This window comes from Leptodactylus fuscus, chromosome 1, assembly GCF_031893055.1.
Source record: "Leptodactylus fuscus isolate aLepFus1 chromosome 1, aLepFus1.hap2, whole genome shotgun sequence".
NCBI classification, from domain to species: domain Eukaryota; kingdom Metazoa; phylum Chordata; class Amphibia; order Anura; family Leptodactylidae; genus Leptodactylus; species Leptodactylus fuscus.
In genome coordinates this window covers 124,860,329-124,887,124 of record NC_134265.1, presented here as the reverse complement: position 1 = coordinate 124,887,124, position 26,796 = coordinate 124,860,329, and the positions used below count along the sequence as shown (strand labels likewise).

At 41.7% G+C, this 26,796-nt stretch overlaps 1 long non-coding RNA gene across 1 annotated transcript in view; it reads left to right on the top strand.

The window, feature by feature from the left end:
• Positions 1-12,467: 12,467 nt before the first annotated feature.
• Positions 12,468-26,796, top strand: part of LOC142206766 (uncharacterized) — a 213,210-nt gene continuing 198,881 nt past the window's right edge. Inside the window, exon 1 of the long non-coding RNA XR_012716884.1 lies at positions 12,468-12,477. This is a non-coding gene — a long non-coding RNA (uncharacterized LOC142206766). The remainder of the gene's footprint in view (positions 12,478-26,796) is intronic.

Genomic DNA, 26,796 nt, shown 5'->3' with positions numbered 1-26,796 from the left:
TCAGACTTGAGCTTTGTTTTATTACACTGTATCATAATGACTAGTATTGGCTGATGAATGTTTTGGAGGAAATCTTGGAAGTTGTTGCTCATATATTTGCTTTCCATTAACGCTATGGGCAGACTGTTTCTGCTTTAGACGGTGCAAACTTAGACTTAAAATAAGCCATATTTATCTCAGTAGCTGATGCTGGATGATAAATCTGGGATGAATTGAGACTGTCCAGTCAAAACTTGAACCCACCTACAAGGCGGCTTACGGTAGGTTCACACCTGCGTTCAGGGTCTCCGTTCTATGGTTTCCGTCTTCTGCATGCCAGCAGAAGGAAACCATAGACCGGGTCCGGCCGTGAGCGGCAGTGAGCGTTTTAGGCTCTCCGTCGCTAAACCGTTTTTTTTTTAAAATCCGGACACAGAGTACTGCATGTCCGACTCTGTGTCTGGATTATAAAACCCGGTTTTGCGGTGGAGAGCCTAAAACGCTCACCGCCGCTCACGGCCGGACAGCTTTCTCACCCATTCAAATGAATGGGCGAGAAAGAATCCTGTAGGTTTCAGTCTCCTGTTCTGTTTTATGCAGGAAACAGAAACCTGAAGTACGGAGTGCCGGCGCAGATGTGAACGAGCCCTTACTTTGCTTCTGAAATTTGTGTCAGAATGTTGCTGCCATTTTGGCACACATTGTTACATTTACATTACACCCCATCCTCTTGTTCGACCAGATGAAAAAAAGAAATGGCTAATACACAGAATAAATGTAATGCACGGAGTGTAGGTCAGATTTTTTTATTGCATTTTCAGGCACTTTTGGCTTGGTAGGCCTCGCCTTAAATATTTCATATTATTTGGCCGAAATGTAACACTTCACACCTGTATGAGCTGTATTATAAAGTTGGAGTTCCCTTTTTCAGCTGGTAGAGCACCCACTCTTCTGGACCAAGCTTTCTTTACCTTGTATTTGTGTCCTTGAGACTTTGTGCCCATTTACCTGAAAGGCCATTTGTAAGGCCAAGCAGTGCTGTTGGGTGAGAAGGTCTGGCTGACACTTGGGACAAGGTCAGGGTTGGATGTAGGTCACTTGAGTTTCTCCACAACAAGTCATGGAACTTACGTTTTGCAAAGGAGCACAGTCATCCTGGAACAGAAAAGAACCTCCTCCAAACTGGAAAATCATACAGTTGTCTCCAATTTCTTTTCTTGCAATAGTAATGTAATTCTTTTTCACAGGAAATAAGAGGCTTCACTCATACCCTGATGAATGGCCCCATACCATTATCGCTTCTCCATGAAATTTTAGCAGTGATACTATGCATTTGGTGGATTGTATTGTCCAGACTTCTGCCTACCTGATTCATTTATCATCCAGCCATGTTATAAAACAATCTGTTCATCACTCCAGAGAACACATTTTCACCTCTCCAGCTAGTACTTGGAATTTCACATGTTAAAGGGGTTGTCCGGGATAATATGTAATTTCTACACTAATCTAAACCCCCTCCCCTGCCTACTTTCTAAATTACTCACTTTAGCAAAAATGTATATTTACCCATATCCCTGGGGCAGTCATGTGACCACCTAAGGCACATTTTCCGGTGACTTTCCGGAAACAGAACGTCACCAATACTACCCCCACCCCATCATATTTAGCTGTCTTTCTGTCCAGATCGTCTGGGCACGGGAGAGGACTTCCTTCTGTGGAGACGGTTCCTCCTCTTCTTTGAAGTCTGCCAGAGCGTGCACAATACCAGAGTCCTGCATTGTGTTGTGGACACAGGCGTGGGAGGCCGGAGGAGCTAGTAGTGGGCAGGATAGTTACGGAGTGAGAGGGAGGTAGTGTGAGTCAGCTCATGCAATAATACATCATGGTAGCTGTAGGATAAAAACACAGGAAGCTACACCTGTAAATAAATGCAGAACATGCTCAGAGCTCCAAGAGATACCCAGAATTCACTCCAAACACTGCTAAAGGTATTTGGGTGCACTTATTAACCCATTAATATAAGTAACAGACTAAAAAATGTTTTTAAAAAAATCCCTGAAAACTCCTGTAATTATAGTTTGTTTTTTTTGTCCAGAAGCCCTTTGTTGTTTAAAACTAAGCCAACTAACAAGTGGTATAAATTTAGACAAGACAGTAGAGAGATTTATCTACTAGATTTATCTTTCAACTCCAAACACTTTGATACATCGGGTGCGGTATCAGACCTTCTAGCCTACGTTTGTACTCTCTTACTTTGGGACAGATTTAGTAAGTCTGTCCCATAGTGTTTCATTTTTGTGCTGGTGTCTCTTACAGAGGCAGTTGTAAAACTGACTCAACATAGAATAGGACTGATGTGCAAAAGTGTTATCCTGTGACAGTAAGACCCATACTTAGGGTTGAGCCGTTCTTGAGATTTCCAGATCGATTTTAAAATCCGATTTCCGATCATTTTCCAGCCGATCTCGATCGTGAAATTTGCTCCATCGCCGATCGGAATCCGATCTTTTTCGATCCCGATTGCTCAACCCTACCCATACTACTACCTGTTTTTAGAATGGAGATTGCAAGGATGTCTGCTTGAGATTTATGCACCTTTTTGCTAATTTATTAACAAAGTGCTTCTTGCTGGTGACACTTCCTTCCTTTTTAACCCTTTCATGCCTCTGTCAATTGTTGTTTTTGCACTACCGTTTTTCCCTTTTGCCACATTCCAAGAGCCATCATTTTTTCAGTTTACGGAGTCACATGATGCTTATTGTTTGCGGGACGAATTGTACTTTGTAATGGCCCCATTCAATATCCTGTACAATGTACTGGGAAGTTGAAAAAAAAATCTGAATGTGGTGGAATTGGGGGAAAAAATGCATTTGCGTGAATTTATGGAATTCATATTTTTATGGCATTCACAATGTGGTAAAAAATGGCATGTTACCTGTATTCTGCAGTTCAGGATGATCACACTGATACCTAATGTATATAGTATTTGTAATGTTTTGATACATTTTAAAAAATATGTTCTGTTGCCATGTTGTGAAACCTGTAACTTTTTTTTGTTTGTGTATGAAGCTGAGTATGGCTTCTTTTTATGTGGGACAAGATGACCTGACGTAGTTACAGACCTGTGTTGGATGAAATGATTATTTGGAGAGTCTGTGGACACCACTACTAAAATATACTCCTTAACAATATATGGACCCAGATAGAAATGTTGGATATCCGCAAAATTCAACAATACAGTGAGGTCTCAGGCAGATATGTAAATGATTATAGGTGTGGTCAGATTAGACATTTGGTCTAGCGACGAGTATTAGGGCCCGTTCACACGGGCATAGAGGGGGGCGGATTATGGCGCGGAATCCACGTCATAATCCATGCCCTCACAATGGTGGTCTATGGAGACCGCAATCTTTTTTCCGCTAGCAGCATATTGCCGCTAGTGGAAAAAAGAAGTGAGCTGACCTTTCTTCAGGCGGATTCCGCGGCTCGAACCATGGTGTCCGCATTGCGGCAGCAACCTCTGCGGTCCATTCCCTGTTTGAATGGGACCTAAAAGTTCTTCTCAAAAGGCTCAGAGGCTGCTTTTTGGTAGTGTAGCTCCTGGTGAGAGATCCCTGACTGCTGTTAGACATACTTCTACAATGGACTTTTTGTCTAGTTGACAAACTTTTTGGGGAGACAAATCATTGGACTGCAAGAAGCAGGATGGTTATTTCAGTGAATTGCACTCCATCTAGGCCCTACTGTTAGGAGATGTTGAGAGCAGTATCAACATGAGAGCACACATGGCAAACAGACTTTGGAAAGCCCAGATAAACCACCAGTAGAGAGGATGGTTTGATGTAAGAATAGGTGTTGAACAGCTCCCAGTTTTGTTGTCCACATTCAGACACAGGTGACTGCTTCATTATACGTACCTGTCACTACTTGGACTATTTCCACTTGCTTAGCAGAAGAAAATTTAGTGTTATGCTTCCCATTTTGTGTCCTGCCATTGACAGCTACCTTCACCTATGATTTCGCTGGTGTTGTAAACAAGAAACCTGGACTGCCATGGATTGGAACCATATTGTCTTTAGTGATGAATCCAGGATTCTGTTTGAGATCTGACGATAGTTGGGTTGGAGAAAGAAGGCCTCATGGTGAGCGCTTCAACCCAACATTTATTGTGGAATAGCACACTGCCCCAACTGCTGGTGTTATGATCTGCGCAGCCATCATATATGAGTCAGTCACCTGTAGTAGTGACAATAGCAGCTCAGCGCTATGTGCAGGACATTCTGCACTTGTTACATCTCATGGCAGGGCTTTCACCTGGCATTTTCAACAGGATAATTCTCATCACAAACAGCAAGAGATTCCCAGGAATGTCTCTGCTAGATTGCAAAACTTCTTCACTGGTCACTAGATTTGTAGCCAATCGGCCATTTATGAGACCAGCTGGACACCAGCTTCAGAACCCTATGACTGTGTAGGTTCTACAGGCTCAGGTGCAACGTCTGTGGGGAAATCTGTTGCAGGATAGTATACGGAAACTGTATGCTCCTTGTCCAACCATTTGTCATCTTGGGCCACCTCTAGCCAGGCTACAACAGGGTACTAGAGCCTCTTTTCAATGATAGTGTTTCCCCAATAAACGTATCCTTTCTCTCTAATATTGTAGTCACTCACATGTAACATCATTACATTCACACACAGAAAGTTTCATACAATTCAATCCCCTTGATGAGTTGCCTTTTTTTAGTATTTAGCTGTGACAATAACAATGCGGTTACCTATGTCTCAAAAGTAGCTTGCAAAGACAAAAAGAGGGCCTGTCACCATCCATGTAATAAACTTTCAGACAGCCCGTGAGGCATTTATTTCTGAGAAGCTGCCATGCTATAGTTCTGAGAAAATATTTGTTTTTTTGTCTAGTGGTGGAGACATGCAGAAACCTTGTAGCAATCCTTGTTCTGTATTTCAATTTTGTTTAACACAGGATTGTACTCTAAGGCCGGGTTCACACGGGAGTTTTTTTTTTGACTGGATTTTGACGTGGTGGCCGCCTCAGAATCTGGTCCAAAAAAAAAAATGGCTAGCTGCGACTGGATGCCAGTGCAGTGCATATAGTGCACCGGAATCTATTCACGACATTTCGTTCCGAATTAGACCCAAATGAATGGGCCTAGTCTGGAGGGTGGTGTCGTGAGGCGGACGCCGCGGCTGGATCAGCCGCAGAATCCGCCGGAAGAAAGGTTCAGTCCTGGAAGTACACCCTTCCCATTGACTGTGTTTCCCAGACAGGACGGCCTTACTATTAGGAATTCTGGTCAGCTATATTTTTACATCAGAGCAAGTGTGGAAAAGAGTTCCACTATAGTTTATTAATTTTTGCTTTATAATACATATGTTTGCTGGGATTTGGATCAAGCTGGAATCATAAGGCACTGATCCAGTCTTAGGCTAACCAACAAATTGCAAATACTATATGGACAAAAGTATTGGGGCGCCTACACGTTACACTTGTAGGAATTATGACATCCCATTCTAAATCCTTAGGTATTATGGAGTCGGTCCTAGAACCAGTTCTACTCTTCTGGGAAGGCTTTCTACTATATTTTGCATGTCGCTTTGGGAATTTTTGCCTATTCATCCATAATAGCATTTGTGTGGCCAAACACTGATGGTGAATGAGGCTTGACTCAATTCAATCTAGTTTCTTCCAAAGATGGTTGATGGGATTGAGATCAGGGCTCATTAGGGTCCATTCACACGGAGGAAAATGATGAGGAATTTCATCACTGGAAAAAAAAAGCCTCCTATTGACTTCAATGGGTTCCTTTTTCTGCTAGCTTTTTTTTCAGCGCTGAAATTGCACACCAAATCCCTCACCATTTTCCTCCGTGTGAATGGACCCTTAAAGACCCAGTCAAGTTCTTCCAAGTCAAACCCACCCAACTAATGCCATGGACTTTCCTTTGTGCATTGGTCATGCTGAAACATAAAAGGGCTTTCCCAAACTGTTCAACTTAACTTACAGTTGTCCAAAATATCTTGAAAGCATTAAGGTTTCCCTTTACTGGAATTGATGGGCCTAAGCCAACTCCTAAAAACAACCCATAAAATTATCTCTTCTCCACTTAACTTTATGTTTGGCACAAAGCAATTGGGCAGGTAACATTCTGGTATTTGTCACACTCGGACTGCCAGATAGAGAAGTGTGAGTTGTCACTCCACAAAACACATTTCCACTACTCTGGAGTTGTGAGGACTCCATCACATCAGAGGCTTGGTAGATTGATGAACCTCTGAAAATTTAATTTGTTTTCGGTTTGTGTGGTTTGGTCCTAAGATTTGTTTCAGGTCGAAAAAATTGTTGCAAGTTCATAGTGTTAGGGTTCCTATCTAGACGATTTATAGCTCTCTTGGACAAACAAAGCCAAAGAAATGTGAAAAGTGACACAGATAGTGGGCAGTGCATACATACAGCTTGTTTAACCAAACACTGCGCTGTCACTTATTAAATGCTTTCTAACATTACAAACACTCCAAATATTACTCTAAAGATTACTGCCTGTGTTTTTTTTTTTTTTTTTCATACTTTCTTAGCGATTTCGTGGACTTATAATGGCAACAGGTTTGTTATTGTGAAGAAAAATTTATGGTGGTCTCTATGGGAGCAGAATTCAAACCCACATGGCCTTGGAAGAAACAATGTTTTTTTTGTTACACCAGCAATGTAGCACTAGCAGTGGAAAGTGGCAACTACAGAATTTTAAAAGGTAAGAAGTGGCATAAAAACAACCAAAATGATCCCTTTTCTGGAACATATTCTGCACCAATATAGCAATATTGGAAGGAACCAAAGTGAAAAAAGTACATAATTTGAGTGTTAGTGTCAATGAAGATGGAGAAGACATAGCCGAAAGGCTGTGCAGTATATTAGGTGTTTCAATAGCAGAGGAGCACACACTACCCTGACTCAAAGTAGCTGCATCATTGCTGTCAGATTTATCCTATTGTGATTGAGATAATCCTGCTAGGCAAAAGACCAGAAGTAGTGTGGTTGTTGCCAGTGCCACCCACATTACTGTTACTTGCAGTGATGGATGTTGTGATAGTAGCCTTGAGCGTTCCTTCTCCTCCTGTCTTTTTCTAGAGATTTTACTATGCAGCTTATGTAATAGTTTCACTCATTATATCAATGAATTTTAGGCAAAATGCTAAATTTTGGGTTACATGCAGTCCGGCGCTTAACTTCAGGGATAAAAGAATTACTGTGTGGTCAGATACTATCATAAATGTAGTTGTAAATGTGTCCTAACCGCACATAGGTGGCTGGCACTGCTAGGAATATATGTGTAGTTTTAAAAATACTGTGTCTGTTTTTTGCCAGATCTGGCTAGTCAGACTAATGTAAGACAGTGGACAGTTGCAGCCCGGCTACTGTAGAACAATGGCAGTTCTGACACTGTTCTTTTTGACAAAAAAAAAAATGCCTAAAGTGTAACTAAACTGTAGGAAAATTTGATTTTCTGGCAGCTTTTGTGATATTAATAAATATTGTAATATACTTTATTCATGGATTTTGACTTTTTTCTATGAAATCTCACACTGAAATCCAATATATCAATCCCAACTATGTTTAACCTCATGATCTCTTTGCAAGTAATTCAGAAAGCTTCGATTTTCATCTGAGTCTAATCTTTCATATGACACCAAAAGCACTGTTCTAGCTTGTAATGTATGAGAAATAACTATATAAAGTGGCTCAGTTCCCCTGCTTTATTAGAGCCTGTATACCCATACCCAGGGAGAAACTGTGAGTAAAGCAAGGCAAAGAATACATAGGGGACAGAAAATCTGTTAATAAAGCAAAATGTGTTATTTATTAGTCACAAATTGTTCCAGAAAATCAAAAGTTGTTCAAAAGTTTAGTTACGCTTTAATGAAATTGTACTCAAATGGTGACCTGGCCAGTGTAGATAGGTAGCCAGGCACTGGACTTTGCAGAGCTTCTTCCCACTATGGTGTATGGCGGAAGTATTTTATATGTTTATAGACTGGCCGTTTTTTGGACATGAGGCTGTATAATTTGTTTGTTCATGTTTATTTCAAATCTAGGGAAGGGGGATTTGAGTATTAATTTTTTTTTATATATATATATTTTTAAAAACTATTTCATTAGCCTAGGGAGCTTTTGATTGCAGATTCCATGGGAGATTCTCTACATAGCTATTGAGGTTAGTCATAGACCAGCCTTAATAGCTATATTGCTATGACAGGCCTGGGATCCTTCATTAAGTGCTGTAAGAATAGGACAGCTTCCTCACTGGAAAATGTATAGTGCTGGTGGGCCATGGTTTACTAATCTAGAGTTTGGGGTGGGCTCACAAAAGCAATGCTATGATCAAAGTGACCTTCAATCATGGGCGTTAAAAATACAGCGAAGACCTGGTGTCTATGGCACATACATTGCTTCAGAGTGGCCGCTATCTTTAAAGACCCAGTATCTGCTGTTACTACAGATGTCACGAAGGGGTTAAACACTGTTATAACACCAATGTTATTTATTATCCTTGTACTGTGGTATCAATGTGTCACTGCACAGCGATAGATCATGGCTGGACCACCACCGCTGTTACCAGTGGTGGTCCTGCTATCTCCTGTGATTGGTCCATTTGAATTCAGCACCAAAATGGTCGCCTTAGTGCAACATTCATATGGGCCAATCACAGAAGAGCTGGCAGCTGCTATTGATTTCAGTAGCTGCACGGCTCTTCTGTGATTGGTCCATCTGCACGTCTGACTACATTATAAGACCTGCTGCATTATATTATGATCTGGTGGTTCACTAAGTCTACCCTGCCCCAATTTCTGCCTCAAAAACACCTCCCAACTCTCCCATTCATTTCACTGAGAGTCAGGAGCAGATTTGTCCTCTGAGTTTTTCAGCTACAGGAAAAAAAAGAAGCATCAGGATCTAGATGCAGGCAGATTCTGCTTTGCAACACCCATTGAAGTAGGGTTTACAAGGCAGAATCCATCTTAGGGAGCGTTCACACTACCATCAGTTTCCGCTGCTAATGTCCATTCAAAATCTTGCATGGACATTAGCAGCGGACACTAGCTGTGTCCGTGACATTTTTCATTCATTTAAATGGAGATCGGGTGCGTTGTTTTACACTCCGTGCCTGTCCTTAAGTGTCCGTTCCTAAAGATGTCCAACTTTTCAAGCGGACAGCAAAACCCGACATGTAGGTTTTTTCTGTGCGCTTGAAAAGTCGGACATCTTTAGGATCGGACACTTAAAGAGGACCTTTCACCATTTTGCCCATAGGCGTTTCTATATACTGCCGGAAAGCTGACAGTGCGCTGAGTTCAGCGCACTGTCGGCTTTCCCGATCTGTGCCCAGTGTGAAGAGCTTACGGCCTGGTACCGTAGCTCTTCTATGGTCAGAAGGGCGTTTCTGACTGTTAGCCAGAGACGTCCTTCTGCCTCGCGGCGCCTATCGCGCTGTGCTGTGGAGCCGGGAAGAACGCTCCCTCCCTCCCTGATAACACTCGTCTATGGACGAGTACTGCGAGCAGATGGAGGGGGCGTTCCTCCCGGCTCTCACAGCACAGCGCGATTGGCTGTGCTGTGAAGAAGGACGTCTCTGGCTAAGTGTCAGAAACGCCCTTCTGACCATAGAAGAGCTACGTTACCGGACCGAAAGCTCTTCACACTGGGCCCACATCGGGAAAGCCGACAGTGCGCTGAACTCAGTGCACTGTCAGCTTTCCTGCAGTATATAGAACTGCCTATGGGCAAAATGGTGAAAGGTCCTCTTTAAGGACAGGCACGGAGTGTAAAAGAACGCACCCGATCGCCATTTAAATGAATAAAAAATGTCCCGGACACAGCTAGTGTCTGATGCTAATGTCCGTGCAAGATTTTGAACGGACATTGGCAGCGGACACTACCTGTCGGACACTGATGGTAGTGTGAACGCTCCCTAAAGTCCTGGTCTTGTGTAGTAATGCCCAGGGCTTGTGAATATACTACCTGGACTGGTCTCTAAAATAATCAAGGACATTTTATCCTCCACAATTACCAATGTGTGCCATGACATTGGCTCCTCTCAAACGCCCCCCTGGAACAGCTAAATAGTTGCAAATTGTTGTTACTCTTTTGTATTGTTCGTATAGTCAGATATGATAAGAACACGATACTGTTGCACAGGATTCTGCAGTAGTTCAGTGTAGTGCCACACAATATGGTAATAGTTTGCTGTAAAATATAATAATGTCACAGTATGTACATAACCTTATGTATGTGCCTAATGTTATACTGTAATCTAAATGAGATTATGCCATTTCTGTAAATATGGAACAAAAATCTATCCTCCATGAAAAACATAACAAACACGAACCAGGTCCAAAACTTACTAAACACTGCCATTATGGGGTTAAGATTTTGTTTAAATATAATGAGAAATAAATGATTTAGTTCCACATATTATTAAAGTGTATTGTTAGTTCTGTTACTGTAGTCAGATTATTTTAAGGTTTACCAACAGAGGGCATCATGCTACAACATAAATGTTTTTTGAGCATTTTTCTTTTCTGGGTGGAGATACAATGTAGTTTTAGAAGCAGGTATTTGGAAGGCTGTGCATTGTAGGTGCCATAGTGCGCTCACTTATATTCTTGAGAATGACAGTGAATTCCTATTGCTGCATGCTTATCTTATTTACTGTCATTCATCTATTTTACTTCTACCATAGCAATGTCCTTAGAGGCAAACTGTTAGGAGTTTAGGCTAACAATATATTTTATTAATAACAACAAATGCTAATTTATACATAATTTTAATATCTTTTGATTTGGTTTTAATCTGTGTTGAAGGCTCCAGTGCAGTGTCTGTCAAAAAATCGTAGATGAAGCATAATTTCTTTGGTTGCATAAACAATGGATACCAACGGGCTTCATTATAATCAACAGATCTCTCCGGATCCATTGTCTGTCATTAGATGGATCCAGATTAATGTTTGGTGTGTCAATGGATTAAATTGATGCAAATATGAACGCACCCTTAGCTACACTGATAATTGACATTGATCTGCATTCAGTGGCGTAACTAGGAAGGGCGGGGCCCCATGGCGAACTTTTGACATAGGGCCCCCCTGACTGATGCCAAAGACCCCGACCGACCGACCCCTCCTTTCCCCGCATTCCTGCACACAGTATTATGCCTCATAATGGCCCCTGCCCAGCAGCGCCTATAGCGCTATACAGTGTAAGCGAGGAGGAACACCCCCCAGTACTAGTCTATGGACGAGTACTATCCGGAGGGGAGAGAGGTGTTCAATACCGCTCTCACAGTACAGCGCTATAGTGAGGAAGGGCGTTCCTGACTGACTGTCAGGAACGCCCTTCTGGCGGTGAAGAGCTATGGTACCTGCACCGTTAGCTCTTCTCCTGGGGCACAGAACATGAAAGTCAATAGTGCGCTAAATTCAGCGCACCATCGGCTTTCTAGCGGTGTATAAAACCGCATGTGCCCCAAGTGGTGGTCCTCTTTAAGCAGTGGTGGCTGCCATCACTGCCCAAGTGATTAAAGCAATAATCATACAAAATAGAATAGCATGCAGGTGGTCAGAATGGGCTAAATATTCCTTTTACTGTCTTTCTCATCTGTATCTATATTAAGGAGTTAGAAAGGGTCTGCTTTGGTGTTGCAGCAGATCCTTAATGCTTCCATTCTCTTCTTCCTGATATACTGAAACCCTGTTTGATGCTTTTCTTACAGGCCTGCAGAAAATACTCATTCTATTAATGTATTTTACAAAGAAAATTCATAGCTTTATTTCAGGGGGTCAACAGGATTCCTCTTGAATTAGGAATGAACCCTCTTCATGACTACAGGCCTTCCAGTTCTATTTTGACGGGAGAGAAATTGTATACACTTCCTAACCAAAATTGTGTGTAAATGCAAAACTATACCTGAATCAACACTTATCACCTATAAATAAAAAGGGATTAGTGTCAGATTGTTGAGGGTCCCAATGCTCACGTGAACTCTGAATGGTGCGATAGTGAGCATACACAATGCTATCCCATTAAAGTCTATTGGATTGATGGGAATAGTCATGCACATTGTTTTCTGGTCTTCATCACTTTCCAATTTTTTTTTTCCAAAGTTGTATTTTGCCCGTTTTGCAATTGCAAAACCTAAACAAATGTACAATTCAAAGAAAAGTATCTACAATTAGTTAAAACCTTGACATAAGCAGGTGCATTTTTATACCACCCGAGTCTCCCCATACACCACACATCTACAAAGTGTTCGCCCTTTGTGTAATGAAATGTGTTATTGGCTGATGCTCCAGGCTACTTAAAAGGGCCGGGACTAGGGGAACGTGTTTGGAAAAGTTGTTAGCAATGAAATGGGTCATTAACCCACTCGCCTTGTTAACAAGAGCAGTGACTGCTTATTGCCCTAGTTTGTAATAGACCTGAAATTACTTTCATGTAAACAAGTGCGCTCCTTCAACCCTCAGGGAAAAGGGTGCTAATGTAAGTGGCAGCGGGCACCATTAACTCTTACTTCCAATATCACCTAGTCTGTAACTCCGCACGGTGAAATACCCTTCAGCTCGGATCAGGTTTTATAATTAAACATCCTTGCAGCGACGAAAAGCAGTTGTGAAACTCATGAGTGCACAGGACACACCAATTTTTAACCCCTTTATTATATGCATACGCAGAAATAAAATCGGAAACATTCGATCTTCCATGGGCTGACGTAAATTTTACTCTATGAATCCCTGACCAGATTTGGTTGTAATATTGTAGCATTGCTCCGTACTTCTACACACCGCACCATGCAAATAAAGTTCTCCAGGATATAACACTTGTATTTGCATATAGAAGCAGACTAGAGGGCTACAAATGGTGCAAGCAAATGAGTTTAGACTAAGTGCTATGAATTGTGCATACATGGCATCACTTCATCTGTGAAGTGAAACATGAAGCCTTGTCTCTGTTGAGTTGTTCAGATCAGGATGGAAGTGGCTTTTCACAGCGGGCTACCACGGCCCTGACTACCTTAACCCTAAATTGTTCCAACACTTTTCTATAGCTCTGGAGTTTTGGTTAGATGCACACTTCACTTTGGTAATGGCTTTTATGTTTCCTCTTATAGATTCATAATGCCGTGTCCTTGTATCTAAGCTAAATGTGCCCTAAGTGCCCCCAAAGCACCATCTGTGCAGCTAAGTCTCCGGCTTTTAGGACACAACGTCTAGTACGACTCAGGTGGCTAAATGCACAAATGTAGTCTCTAAGCATGCAAATCCTTCTATAAAAAACAGTAGTCCTTCAATATAATAATGTCAATTAATTATATTAATTATCATCAGAATCTATCTAAAAAGCCATTGAATTAATCATTCCATTATTTATTAGGAGTGCCAGGGTTAAAAACAATGGATAACATTTGAACCTGTATACCTGGATAGAGGCTCATATATGTAATGGTCTTATGGCCAAAGCAGAGGAAAACAGGGGAAATGAGTGATGTTCAAGTAAATGTAAAAAGTTATTCGAGTCTTAGATGCAAGGGAAAAACGTGATATAGTTATATACCAGTTACTCAATGAAAAGTAACAGAACGCATCTCAGGTAGAACTAACTACTTTCTCTCCCCCCCACTCCCAAATACTGTACATATAGAATAAACAGTACTGATTCACAGAGGATATGTCACCGAGGATTACATTGAAAGTCATGTCTTCTTATGTGTCCTTTATGCACCATGGCTGCAACTGCTACCACTGTACCCTCTATAGCAGGGGTCCTCAAACTATGGCCCGCAGGCCACATGTGGCACGCTAAGGACATTTTTCCGGCCTGCCGCATGTAGCCCGTGTGCCGTTGCCCAGATCGCTCACTAATGAGGAATCCAGTACAGGTGTACTGAGGAGCATATAATACTGTATGTGGGGGAGTACTGTGGAGCATATAATCTTAATTTTTTTTAAACTATATTTTGGCCCTCTAATGGTCTGAGTGACAGTGACCTGGCCCCCTGTTTAAAAAAGTTGAGGACCCCTGCTCTATAGCAACACCATTGCCATGTTATTATGTGGTATCTCTATGAAGAAAATGCATCACTATTCTCTTTACCAGTGATAAGGAATCCCCACATCAGTGACTACTAACTGGAATCTGACTATTCTCTTATCATCGAGGCCGCTGTAGTTATACCAGTACATAGTACATAGTTATACTGATCATCCAAGAACTTCAGTGCAAATACAATACACAAGTACAATATTTAGGTAAAAGAAGAAAGGCACTATATAACACAATGACTGAAAATAGACATCTACACTATTTCTGTTAATAACCCACAAGTCTGATGTGACACTGTGCCATCACTTTGTAGCACCAGTCAAGTGCAAATATTCGGAGTATATTTCATTTGCATGCATGGATGTATGTGTGCTTGTGCTTCTTAGGGTGCCTTCACACAGAGTTTACGCTCTGAGTATTCTCTCTACGCTCCGTGTATTCTTTCCGTTTTACACATGTAAAATTACACGTGTAAAATGTAGTTAGCCTCAATGGCTGACTACATTTTACACGTGTATTTTTACACGTGTAAAATGGACAGAATACACGGAGTGTAAACTCGAAGAACATAAACTTTTCACTATCCTACTAGTATCTTTCTTTCTGCTTTGTATCTACATGTGCATGCAGGCATTATTTAATGGGAAAAAACCCTAGAAAATACCATAAAATCTATACTTTTCACTATATGAATGTACAAAGGCATGCAGCATGAATGGAATATCACATAGGGATACACAGAAGGAGCTCTGATTATAGATGGGGATTCCCAGCTCATAAAACAAGATGAATGTCAGTCCAAAAGCAAACAGCCACAAGCGCAAGAAGGAGCCTTATGTCACAGAAGGAACGCCCTCCCCTATTACATTCCTCTCTGAAACTCCTGGGGCACGAATTGACATGCCCCCTTATCCCACCTCTATATTCTCCCATGGGAAAAGTGCCTTAACTCATTCACTATCAGATAAAAGGACAATGCTCCAAAGATGACATATCCATAAGAACATATATTCAGTGGCTCTGGGCCTAAAGCAGTGGCCTTTAGCACTATGACGGTGATCAATAACATAGGAAAGTGATATCTATGACATTGGGGAGAGTAAGAAGACTCATTTACATGTCAAAATAACCAGTCAGATATAAATACTATGGAGCAACTCTGTGTAATAACTGACTGCTGTAAACGGTTATAGAGACTGAATGATTAGTGATCAAATGCTTGTGGATTATGCCAATAATAATTTATGCCGACATAAAGTAATAAGAGGTTGCTTTCAAGTTATCTTTTACTTGCAACAAAAATAGTTTTGCATTAGCCTTGGAACGTTTCCAAGTATGGGCGGAACCAGTGTCCACCCCATATTTATCATTTATGTAACAAAAGTAGCGTAAATGACAGCAGAATATATGGTTTCTGGTTGAAAAGTGATGAAGAAGACTTAAAAAAAAAAAAAAAAAAAAAAAAAAAGGAAGTTGCTAAAAATGATCCCATTATGGGTGCAGAATGGCGCACCTCCATGGCATTAGTATTGAAAGTATCAATGGTGGGGGTTTTGTGTTATTTCACTGTTATACCAATAGTGTGCCAGTGGCAACTACAGAATTTAAAGAAAGATTTGTGGCAGATTGTCAGTGTGCCTGGACTGCCAGTTGAAAAGGAAAGATCCAAAGATTATTCCTTTATAGGAGAAGATGCTGCACCAAGAGGTGGCAATTACAGAACAAGAAAAATTTGGGCAACACTGACAGGGAGCCTGCCAGGTGAAAAGTGATGAAGTATTGGCTGGCAGATGCGACACCAAAATGACATTAGTATTGGATGAAGAAATTACATGGGTTTATTGAGGTGAGAGCTTTTTTTAAAATATATATAGCTATTATGCCAATGTTGGCACCAGCAGTATGGAATAGTAGAACATGATAGACCAGGCTACAGGACATGTCTAGCTGAGTGGTAGCTGGCGTGGCACATGAGTGGCAGCAGTACAGTGTGAAATATAATGTGATGGAGTAGGATGCATGAGATGATGTCCAGCTGTATAGTGGTAGCAGGCAGTATTAGCAGTACAATATATGGAACGTGATGCAGTGAGACCGATGCAGTGACAGATCTATTGACTGGCATCAGGCAGAGATGTGTCAAAGTCCTCATAGATCTATGTGCAATTCATTTTAACAAAAGTAATTTCCACTCTTGTGGTGGTCAGTGTTATCTGACTAGGTATTACAACTCCACTGGCAGCACTGAACACCCTCTCAGCCATTACACTGAGGCTGGACAGAATAAAATGTTCTAATCTATTGGCCAAAAATTCCATGGTGTGAAAGCTATCTGCTAGAATATTGGAGTACTCTAGTTACAAACAGGGGCATAACTAGCAAAGACTGGGCCCCATAGCAAACTTTTGACTTGGAGTCTTCCCCCAGGGCATAGCACCCCCTTTCCTGGACACTGCACAGTATAACACCCCATTTACACACACTATAATGTTCCAAAGTGGCCTCCAGACAGTATAATGTTTCACAGTGGCCGCTCCACACAGTATTATGTCTGATAACAGCCCCTCCACACAGTATTACGTTCCATAGTGGCCACTACATACTGTATTATGTCCCATAGCAGCCCCTCCACACAGTATTATGCTGCATAGCAGTCGCTCCACACAGTATTATGTCCCATAGTGGCTCCTCCACACAACATGTTCCATAGTGTCGCCTCCACACAGTATTATGCTGCATAGCAGTCGCTCCACACAGTATTATGTCCCATAGTGGCCCCTCCACACAGTATTATATCCCATCATGCCCCCAACGGTGTTTGTTGCAAATATTGCTAAAATTTCGGGTTCAGTACAACTCAAAATTTTGGGGGTATACCACCTATGAAATATTATTATACTCTGGGTTCTATAATGATCGGAGGCCCAGGGGAGGTGACAAACATGAAAGACAGTGTTACTAACTAGAGATGAGCGAACACTAAAATGTCCGAGGTTCGAAATCCGATTCGAACAGCCGCACACTGTTCGACTGTTCGAACGGATTTCAAACCCCTTTATAATCTATGGGGTGAAATGCTCGTTTCAGGGGTAGGCAAAGTTCGATAAAATTATACTTACCAAGTCCACGAGTGACGGTCGGGCTGGACTCTCCTTGAAGTCTTCTCCTGGCGCAGCGCCCCCGCGTCTTCTTCCGGCTGGAATTCACTCTGTCTAGGCATCGGGGCCTAGGCAGAGCCGACTGCACATGCGCAGTCAGCTCTGCCTAGGCCGGATGCCTAGGCAGAGTGAATTCCAGCCGGAAGACGCCGTGGGGACGCTGCACGGAGAAGATTTCTAAAGGTAAGAGAAGAACCAGCGTTGATTGGCAGAATGTATAGCATTCTGCCAATCAACGCTGGTTCTGCATCGAACCTTAAACTTCGAACAGCAAGTAGTGTTCGATTGAGTACGAGTATTTCGAATACCGTAGTATTCGATCGAACACCTACTCGATCGAACACTACTCGCTCATCTCTATTACTAACCACTCCTGCGCTCCGATGCAATTCCCTGCTGTTTTTGATCCTGTTCAATGACATCACAGATGTGGGTTACACCGGTGTTATTATGCGTCGTGCCGATAGCCAGACCCAAGTGACGTGGGGGATGCACGGGGCACCTGGTAGGACAGAAGGGAAAGTGGATGCGGCAATGAGCAGGGGCAGGGATTCGTAAGTAAATAGGTCCTGTTAGCTAACGGTCTATTAAAAAAAAAAAAATCAAGAGCGGTCCATCAAGCCCCCTAAGGTTGCGGGCCCTGTACGCGGTACTTACACCACTAGTTACAACTGCACCTGGTTGTGCATTTGGTGGGTGTCAGTTGATTGCTGTGAGTCCAGTTGGTGCTGCAGTGTAAAACATTTTTGGTTTATCATGTCCTAGATACTATATGGGCTGCTGTTGCTGCTTTTCCTCCTGCTAATTGTAGATGTGGCACTGGCAGAGGCAGTGGGGCTCAATGAATGAGTAGGACTGGGCGTGGGCAGAGCCCTCCTGGGTACACATGCAGCTGGCAGTGGCAGTGGTCTTCCTAACAGTTGCAGTCAAGCTGGTTGTACAGCCTATCTTGATAATATGCCAATGGAAGCAAGGAACAATTGTCCCATTTTGGCCTTATAGTAAGCACCCCTTTGCTTCAAACTAACAATGTACTTGTCATTATTTAGGCAATGAATTATGCGCACAGAATCCAGGGGTCTACCATGTTTGGTCAGTGTGGTTGTTCTCATCATCATCTTGAAACAAATTAGTCGGCCTCCTCCTTTGGCTGCAAAATATCAAGACCTTCATCTGTATCCAAAGGAAAGTCTTCCTCTTTCTCCAGTCTTGAAATCCCAGGTCCTCCACCACAATAATTCAGACCCAGTTCTTCATCCTCCTCAAGTTCCCCTTGCATCACCCCAGGGCGATGAACATGTCCAAGAGGTGGCAGTTCTTCTATTCTCATTGCACAAGTGTTATTGTTTGCTTTAAGATATATACAGTCCTATGAAAAAGTTTGGGCACCCCTATTAATCTTAATCATTTTTTGTTCTAAATATTTTGGTGTTTGCAACAGCCATTTCAGTTTGATATATCTAATAACTGATGGACACAGTAATATTTCAGGATTGAAATGATGTTTATTGTACTAACAGAAAATGTGCAATATGCATTAAACCAAAATTTGACCGGTGCAAAAGTATGGGCACCCTTATCATTTTATTGATTTGAATTCCCCTAACTACTTTTTACTGACTTACTGAAGCACAAAATTGGTTTTGTAACCTCAGTGAGCTTTGAACTTCATAGCCAGATGTATCCAATCATAAGAAAAGGTATTTAAGGTGGCCAATTGCAAGTTGATCTCCTATTTGAATCTCCTCTGAAGAGTGGCATCATGGGCTACTCAAAACAACTCTCAAATGATCTGAAAACAAAGATTGTTCAACATAGTTGTTCAGGGGAAGGATACAAAAAGTTGTCTCAGAGATTTAATCTGTCAGTTTCCACTGTGAGGAACATAGTAAGGAAATGGAAGACCACAGGGACAGTTCTTGTTAAGCCCAGAAGTGGCAGGCCAAGAAAAATATCAGAAAGGCAGAGAAGAAGAATGGTGAGAACAGTCAAGGACAATCCACAGACCACCTCCAAAGAGCTGCAGCATCATCTTGCTGCAGATGGTGTCACTGTGCATCGGTCAACTATACAGCGCACTTTGCACAAATAGAAGCTGTATGGGAGAGTGATGAGAAAGAAGCCGTTTCTGCACGTACGCAGAAAAAGCACATTTGGACAAGGCAGCTTCATTTTGGAAACAAAAATTGAGTTGTTTGGTTATAAAAAAAAGGCGTTATGCATGGCGTCCAAAAAGAAACAGCATTCCAAGAAAAACACTTGCTACCCACTGTAAAATTTGGTGGAGGTTCCATCATGCATTGGGGCTGTGTGGCCAATGCCGGCACCGGGAATCTTGTTAAAGTTGAGGGTCGCATGGATTCCACTCAGTATCAGCAGATTCTTGAGAATAATGTTCAAGAATCAGTGACGAAGTTGAAGTTACGCCGGGGATGGATATTTCAGCAAGACAATGATCCAAAACACTGCTCCAAATCAACTCAGGCATTCATGCAGAGGAACAATTACAATGTTCTGGAATGGCCATCCCAGTCCCCAGACCTGAATATCATTGAACATCTGTGGGATGATTTGAAGTGGGCTGTCCATGCTCGGCGACCATCTAACTTAACTGAACTTGAATTGTTTGTCCAAAATACCTTTATCCAGGATCCAGGAACTGATTAAAAGCTACAGGAAGCGACTAGAGGCTGTTATCTTTGCAAAAGGAGGATCTACTAAATATTAATGTCACTTTTCTGTTGAGGTGCCCATACTTTTGCACCGGTCAAATTTTGGTTTAATGCATATTGCACATTTTCTGTTAGTACAATAAACCTCATTTCAATCCTGAAATATTACTGTGTCCATCAGTTATTAGATATATCAAACTGAAATGGCTGTTATAAACACCAAAATATTTAGAACTAAAAATGATTAAGATTAATAGGGGTGCCCAAACTTTTTCATAGGACTGTATATATTAAAGGGCTGACATCACTGATGCTACAATTGTCTCTACTGACAATTTCCCTTATGAGCTTCCAATGGTGAATTTCGAAATAACACATTGTCCGTGTGATCTGCTGCATGCAGTAATCATTTACCGCCTTCTGCTACTCACACTCATCCTCCAGCATTTGCAGCGTGGTATTCCAGCGACCTGGAATGCTGCAGACTAGGCGGTGCAAGGACTGGCGATTTTATTGCTGCAAGTCCAATAGAACAGCTGAAATACTGAAATACGCAGCACCCCCTTCAAGCCACTATATGCGTTAATAAATTGTCAACCATCAAATTTAACTCATGCGCCATGCAGCATTAATGTCTTATTCTACACAACTATAGTACAGCCTCAGTATTTGTGCCATTGTTGCTGGGGATGGGAAGTAGTCCAGCAAAGAAAAACCAAAGGAGGCAGATGGACCCCTCCTGGTGTTGGAACTGAACATGCACAGTTGATGGTACCTGAACCTGGCCTTGTTGCATTTCTGGATTGTGGCCAATGCCGTTCAAAACATTGACCCAGTGGGCAATGAAAGCCATGTATTGTCCCTGCTTATAATTGTTTCTCCACATGTAGACAGTGGCATGTAGGTTTCCCCACACTTACATATCCAAAGAGAAGTCTACATTCTCCAATACATATAAAACAGGGACAGCTTTCCTAGAAAATTAATGGCAGCTATTTATTCTCCATCGACGCTCAGCGTGTGGCATCACTTAGTGAAAAACAGTGGAACCCACTAAGTGGTAAAACAGCGACTCCACTGGGAGCAATTTGGCCGGGCGAAAGTTACTTTCCAGAAACTCCAGATGACTGGGTGCATATTCCTGTTTCCTGGACACACATTCCTATATGAATAACTAACATTGGCATGGAGGAAAAGGAGGAGTTGAAGATGCAGATGGTGAATAATAATAATAAATTTTATTTATATAGCACCAACATATTCCGCAGCACTGTACAATTTGTAGGGTTCAAGTACAGACACATACATAACAAAGAACGTCATTTCACACAATGGGGCTGAGGGCCTTGCTCGCAAGAGCTTACAATCTATGAGGTAGAGGGGGTGACACAAGAGGTAGCAGGGGCGGCATTGCTTATACAGTATTCAGACAATTTTGTAATAGAGGTTACTGTCATTACACAAACAAAACTTTATGAGCCATCACTAGTGGTGTCCTGTAACATGTGGATGGAGCTTGGACATATAAAGTTAGCCTAAAATGTCATCATATCATGTGGGGTAATGTGGGAGCGGGGACAGAGGAAGGTTACATTTTGGGGATTCTAATTACGGTACAGAAGGGTTTACATTAGGAATTGTGATAGGCCTGTCTGAAAAGATGCGTCTTTAGTTTGCGTTTGAAACTGTAGAAATTGGGAGTTAATCTGATTGTCCAGGATAGAGCATTCCAGAGAAGTAGTGCAGCTCGGGAGAAGTCTTGTATACGAGCGTGGGAGGTTCTGATAATAGAGGATGTAAGTGTTAGGTCATTGAGTGAACGGAGAGCACGGGTTGGGCAGTAGACAGAGATGAGGGAGGAAATGTAGGGAGGTGCAGCATTATGGAGAGTCGTGAGCGTGATAACTTTATATTTTATTCTATAATGCTGAAGATGATGATAAAGGATGACCATGTGCTAGGTGTAGATGTAACAGTCCTACAAAAAAATCATGGACAAAATAAATATGACAGTCTTGCTTACTTACCCCAGCCACTGCCACCGCCAATTCTATTTTGCCAAATTGGGTGATTCCTTTTCATGTGAGTACAGAGGAAAAGAGGAAGAGGAAGCCACAGACTAGTAGAAATATCTTTCTCAGTCTGAGTGAAGATTAAGAAGACATGGTTGAGAGTGCAGAAAGGCCATGTGCTAAATTATTTATTACACACAGAACCCTGACTTAAGGTCACTCTTGTAGCATCACTTTCAGATGTAATATTCTCCTCTGTCCCCGCTCCCACATTTCCCTACATGATATGATGTCATCTCATGCTAACTTTATAGGTCCAAGCTCCATCCACATGTTAAAGGACAGGACTGTTGACGGCTCCTACAGTTTTATGTTTGTGTAATGACAGTAACCTCTATTACAAAAGTGTCTGACCTCTGCATAAGCAATATCGCCCCCTGCTACCTCTTGTATCACCCCCTCTACCTCATAGATTGTAAGCTCTTGCGAGCAGGGCCCTCAGTCCCATTGTGTGGAATGACTTTGTTTGTAATGTATTTTTCTGTCTGTACTTGAACTCTACAAATTGTACAGCGCTGCGGAATATGTTGGCGCTATATAAATAACATTTATTATTATTTATTATTATTATTATTATTATTCCTCTGATTGAGATGAGTGAGTCAAGTAATCAAAACTTCAACTTTATTTTTAGGAAGTACAATACTCGGGAGTCTACTGGTGGTGCTGCCAAGAACAGAACTAGTATTGCTGTTGCTACCCGAATTCCTGTGCTTAGTAGTGTTGGTACTTGGTGGATGTCATTAGAGTAGCATGAGCGTTTCCTCCTCCTTTACTCTATCCCTTGCTATTTCGAGTCATTTTACTTCATTGTTTATATGATAGTGATTGTTGACAATTCTGACACTGTATATTTTTTTGTAAAAAGCTCTATTTTCACAAAAATTGAGAAAATATGAGATTTAGCACTCAAAGGCCAGTGAAAGCTGGAGCAAAACACACTGGGTGGAATTCATCATTCTCTTTACAACAGTCTCCTGGTGTAGAGGGATGATATCGAGACACATGTTTGGTGCAAGGCCCTATCTTTCACCAAACATGTACCACAAGCCTCGATCCATACATCACCCACCTTGTGTGGATGTGGCCAGAGCGGGTCAGGCCAAGGCGAGGACACCTCGGTCCCACAGATTTATTATATATCATAAAATGACTTCTCTGCCTAATACCCTACATGCTGACTGTGAAAGTGAACCACCTAGAAGTTGTATAGTTGAAATAAAAAAGGAGCCGACTGTTACATCCCTGGATCAAGTCGGTGTTAAAGTGGCCTAGAATTAGTCAAGTAAATTGTTTATACCGGCAGTTGGCACTGAAAGATGCAATGGAACAAGTATTTTTGATGTACAGACCTTTTTCAATCTAACTTTTTTTTATGCCAACACTGTGGCACCAACAGTGTGGTGTAGTGAAATGTGATGGACCAGAGTGGTGGTAGCTGTGGCAATCAGTATAATATGACCAGGATCCAGAACATGTCTGTCCTTGTGGTGAGTGTGGTAATAGATGTGGCAACATGAGTGGCTGTATAGCATGAAATAATGTGATGTATCATGTCACAAAAGATGATGTCCGGCTGTGTAGGAGTAGTAGGCAGCATCAGCAGTACAGTAAATGGAAGATGATACAAGGAGACAGTGGCAGATCTATTTGGAGGCATCAGCAGTGTGTGAAAATGCTAACGGATCTATGATTGATTAATTTTGACAAAAGCCAGCACTACATAGAGTACATAGTTTCTGCTTGCAGATCTTGTGCAGTGCTATAAATTTATAATTTGCCAATGTACAAAAAATGCTGACACCAACAACAGCAGCAGTGGACACCTGCCACCACTCCCACCCTACGAGTTTCCCCCAGTTCTTCCCCGGAACAATTCTTTGAGACTGTGCATTGGCTAGAATTATTACTATCACCACTGCCACTACTTTCTTCTTCTACCATCTGATGTCACCTGGTCACCCTGACTTGGTTGCCAGTTCCTGTCCACAAAACATTCATCATTATCAATGTTATTGTCATCTTCGCTTTTTTTGGGCTTGTGATTGCCATGGGATACTTGCGCACTCTCATAATTTTTACTGCCAGATTTCCCCCCTAGTAACCTTACCAGAACTATAACCATAAGTAGTACCACACCCTCTGCCACTACTACCTCCACCACCAACAGTCACATTTTCTTTTTTCACCTCCGTCTCCTCTACTTGTAAAAAATGCTGAGCGTTTTCATCAAGCTCATCAAGAAGAGGTAGAAAACTGCTCTGACTAAGAGAAATGGCTTACTCAGTAAGTACCACATCACTACCAGGCATCAGTGAAGATGAAGGTGAAATGTTTGATAGTACAGAAAAGCCCTGTAGTAAATTATATCTTACAACATTAGAGAAAGAGGATGAGGAAAACACTGAAGCCTGACTCAAGATCACATCACTCTTTACTGCAATATCCTCCTGTGATTGAGATAAACGAGCTAAGTAATCAAAACTTCATATTCATTCTCAGGAAATACAACAAACTTGTGTTGCCACTCGCATTCTTTTTGTTAGTACTTGCACAAGTTTATTTATTTTTTTCATTTTACTGTATACTGCTTAATTATAATAGTGATTGGCAACAACTCTCGCACTGTGTGTATGCCTATATATATATATATATATATATATATATATATATATATATATATATATATAATACTATTTCAAGAAAAATAGCAACTGTGTCAGTCAGTTTCTTTTTTTTTTTTTTCTTTTTTTTTTTTTAGTTACAATCGTGGCAGTATGTATGTATATTTGGCAGTCACCCCCCCCCCCCCCCCCAACAAACGGATTTTTTATATTAGTAAACAGAACCAATGTTTATTGGGTAACCAAAAAAATTATCCTTAACAAACTGAGAGTTTTTAGATTAGGGTAGTGGGTCACTGTTTATTGGGTAACCAACAAACCAAACAATAACAAACCCTTAACAAACTGTAATTTTTCAGATTATCAGGATATGCCTAAATTGCAAAACTCAACTCAACAGAAACGCTGCAGCAAAAAACGCTGTGTTTTACATTACCTGCAAACTGGATGGGATTTTCGCAAAAAAAAAATCCACATTTCAATTATACCTATGGAAATTATGGTGTTTTTTGTACAGGCATAATAGGGGCAGAAAGTCTGCAAACTTTTCACTTTAGCCTTTTTTGCATATTTTTTTTCTTACTACATGGGCCCTTAGCCTAACAAACAGAATTTTTTCAGATCAGCAAATTTTCTAGGTTAGCACTGACAGAATCAATGTTTTACCATTAGAACACCTAACTATTCTGTAGTAATATGTATTTCACAAAGAAAATTAAACTCATGTCCCAAAAAATCCATAACAAAAGATTTTTCACTAACAGAACTAACTTAATCAATAATAACAATTTCAAACACTGTGTGGACAGTCACAGATCAAACTGTTCTATTGCAAAACAGACAGGAAAAAATATTAGATTATTGGCAATTAAAGGGTTAACTGCATCCTGTGTCTGGATTGCTGCATCCGTCAGGCTTACAGCACAGTGCAGATATTCTCCCTCTCTCACTCCATCAGCCTATAATTGATTAGATATGACTAGACTTTGTTCTACTTCTATTACTCTATGACTCTAGTTGAAGTTTTACTGCTATACATTGCCAAAGAAAATGGAGTAATTGCTTTGGATTGTGCAGTTTTGTTTATTCACCTCCCCTGGAATTCCGCTTATTATACTGTGGGTTCTGGGGCTAGTATGGGACATTATACTGCATAGAGAGCCCCTATGGGACAATATTCTGTGACAGGAATCTTTGGCACGAATATGAGGGCGCTGAACTTTCTGAGCAGTCCATGGCACCCTTAACCTGTCCCTGCATATGAGATATATGATATTATATTTGGTAGCAGGGGTGTAACTACCGGGGTATCAGCTGCCACAGGGACCGGGACATTAGGGGCACAGTGACAGCCGCTACCGCTGCATTTTTTTTTTTTTATAGGCTGTCACCGGTAATGGGCCCTATTTACTTACCGATCCTGGCAGGGGCTGAGATGGGTAAGTGGTGTTGCGGGCCCCACAAACACTATTATTATATGTATAATGATACATATGTATAATGATCGGAGGCCCAGGAGAGGCAAGGGAACATAAAAAAACACTGTTACTTACCTCTCCAGGCTACAGACAGCTTCTGGCCTACTTGTGTGAAAATGGCCCCGGTGACACCACCGAGGAGTGCAGCGGAGCCAGGGAGAGGTAAGTAACAGTATTTTTTATGTTCGTATCCTCCCCTGGGTCTCCGATTATTATACTCTGGGGTCTGAAAAGACCCCAGAGTATAATAATTGTTCATGGGTGGTCCACAATGGGGCATAATACTGTGTACAGGGGACACTATGGGTCATAATAGTGTGTGAAGGGGCCACTATAGGGCATAATACTGTGTACAGGGGACACTATGGGTCATAATAGTGTGTGTAGGGGCCACTATAGGGCATAATACTGTGTGCAGGGGACACTATGGGTCATAATAGTGTGTGTAGGGGCCACTATGGGGCATAATACTGTGTGCAGGGGCCAATATGAGGCATAATGCTGTGTTTAGGGGCCACTATGGGGCATGATAGTGCACACAGAAATGCGGGGTGAGGGGTTCGGTTGGTCTGGGTCTTCAGCGTCAGTCGGGGGGGGGGGGGGAACATGTCACAAGTTCGCCACGGGACCTCGCTATTCCTAGTTACGCCACTGGATGGTAGGCAACGTCAAGTCTGAACTGAGTGTGCGCTTTATTATTAGTGAACGTG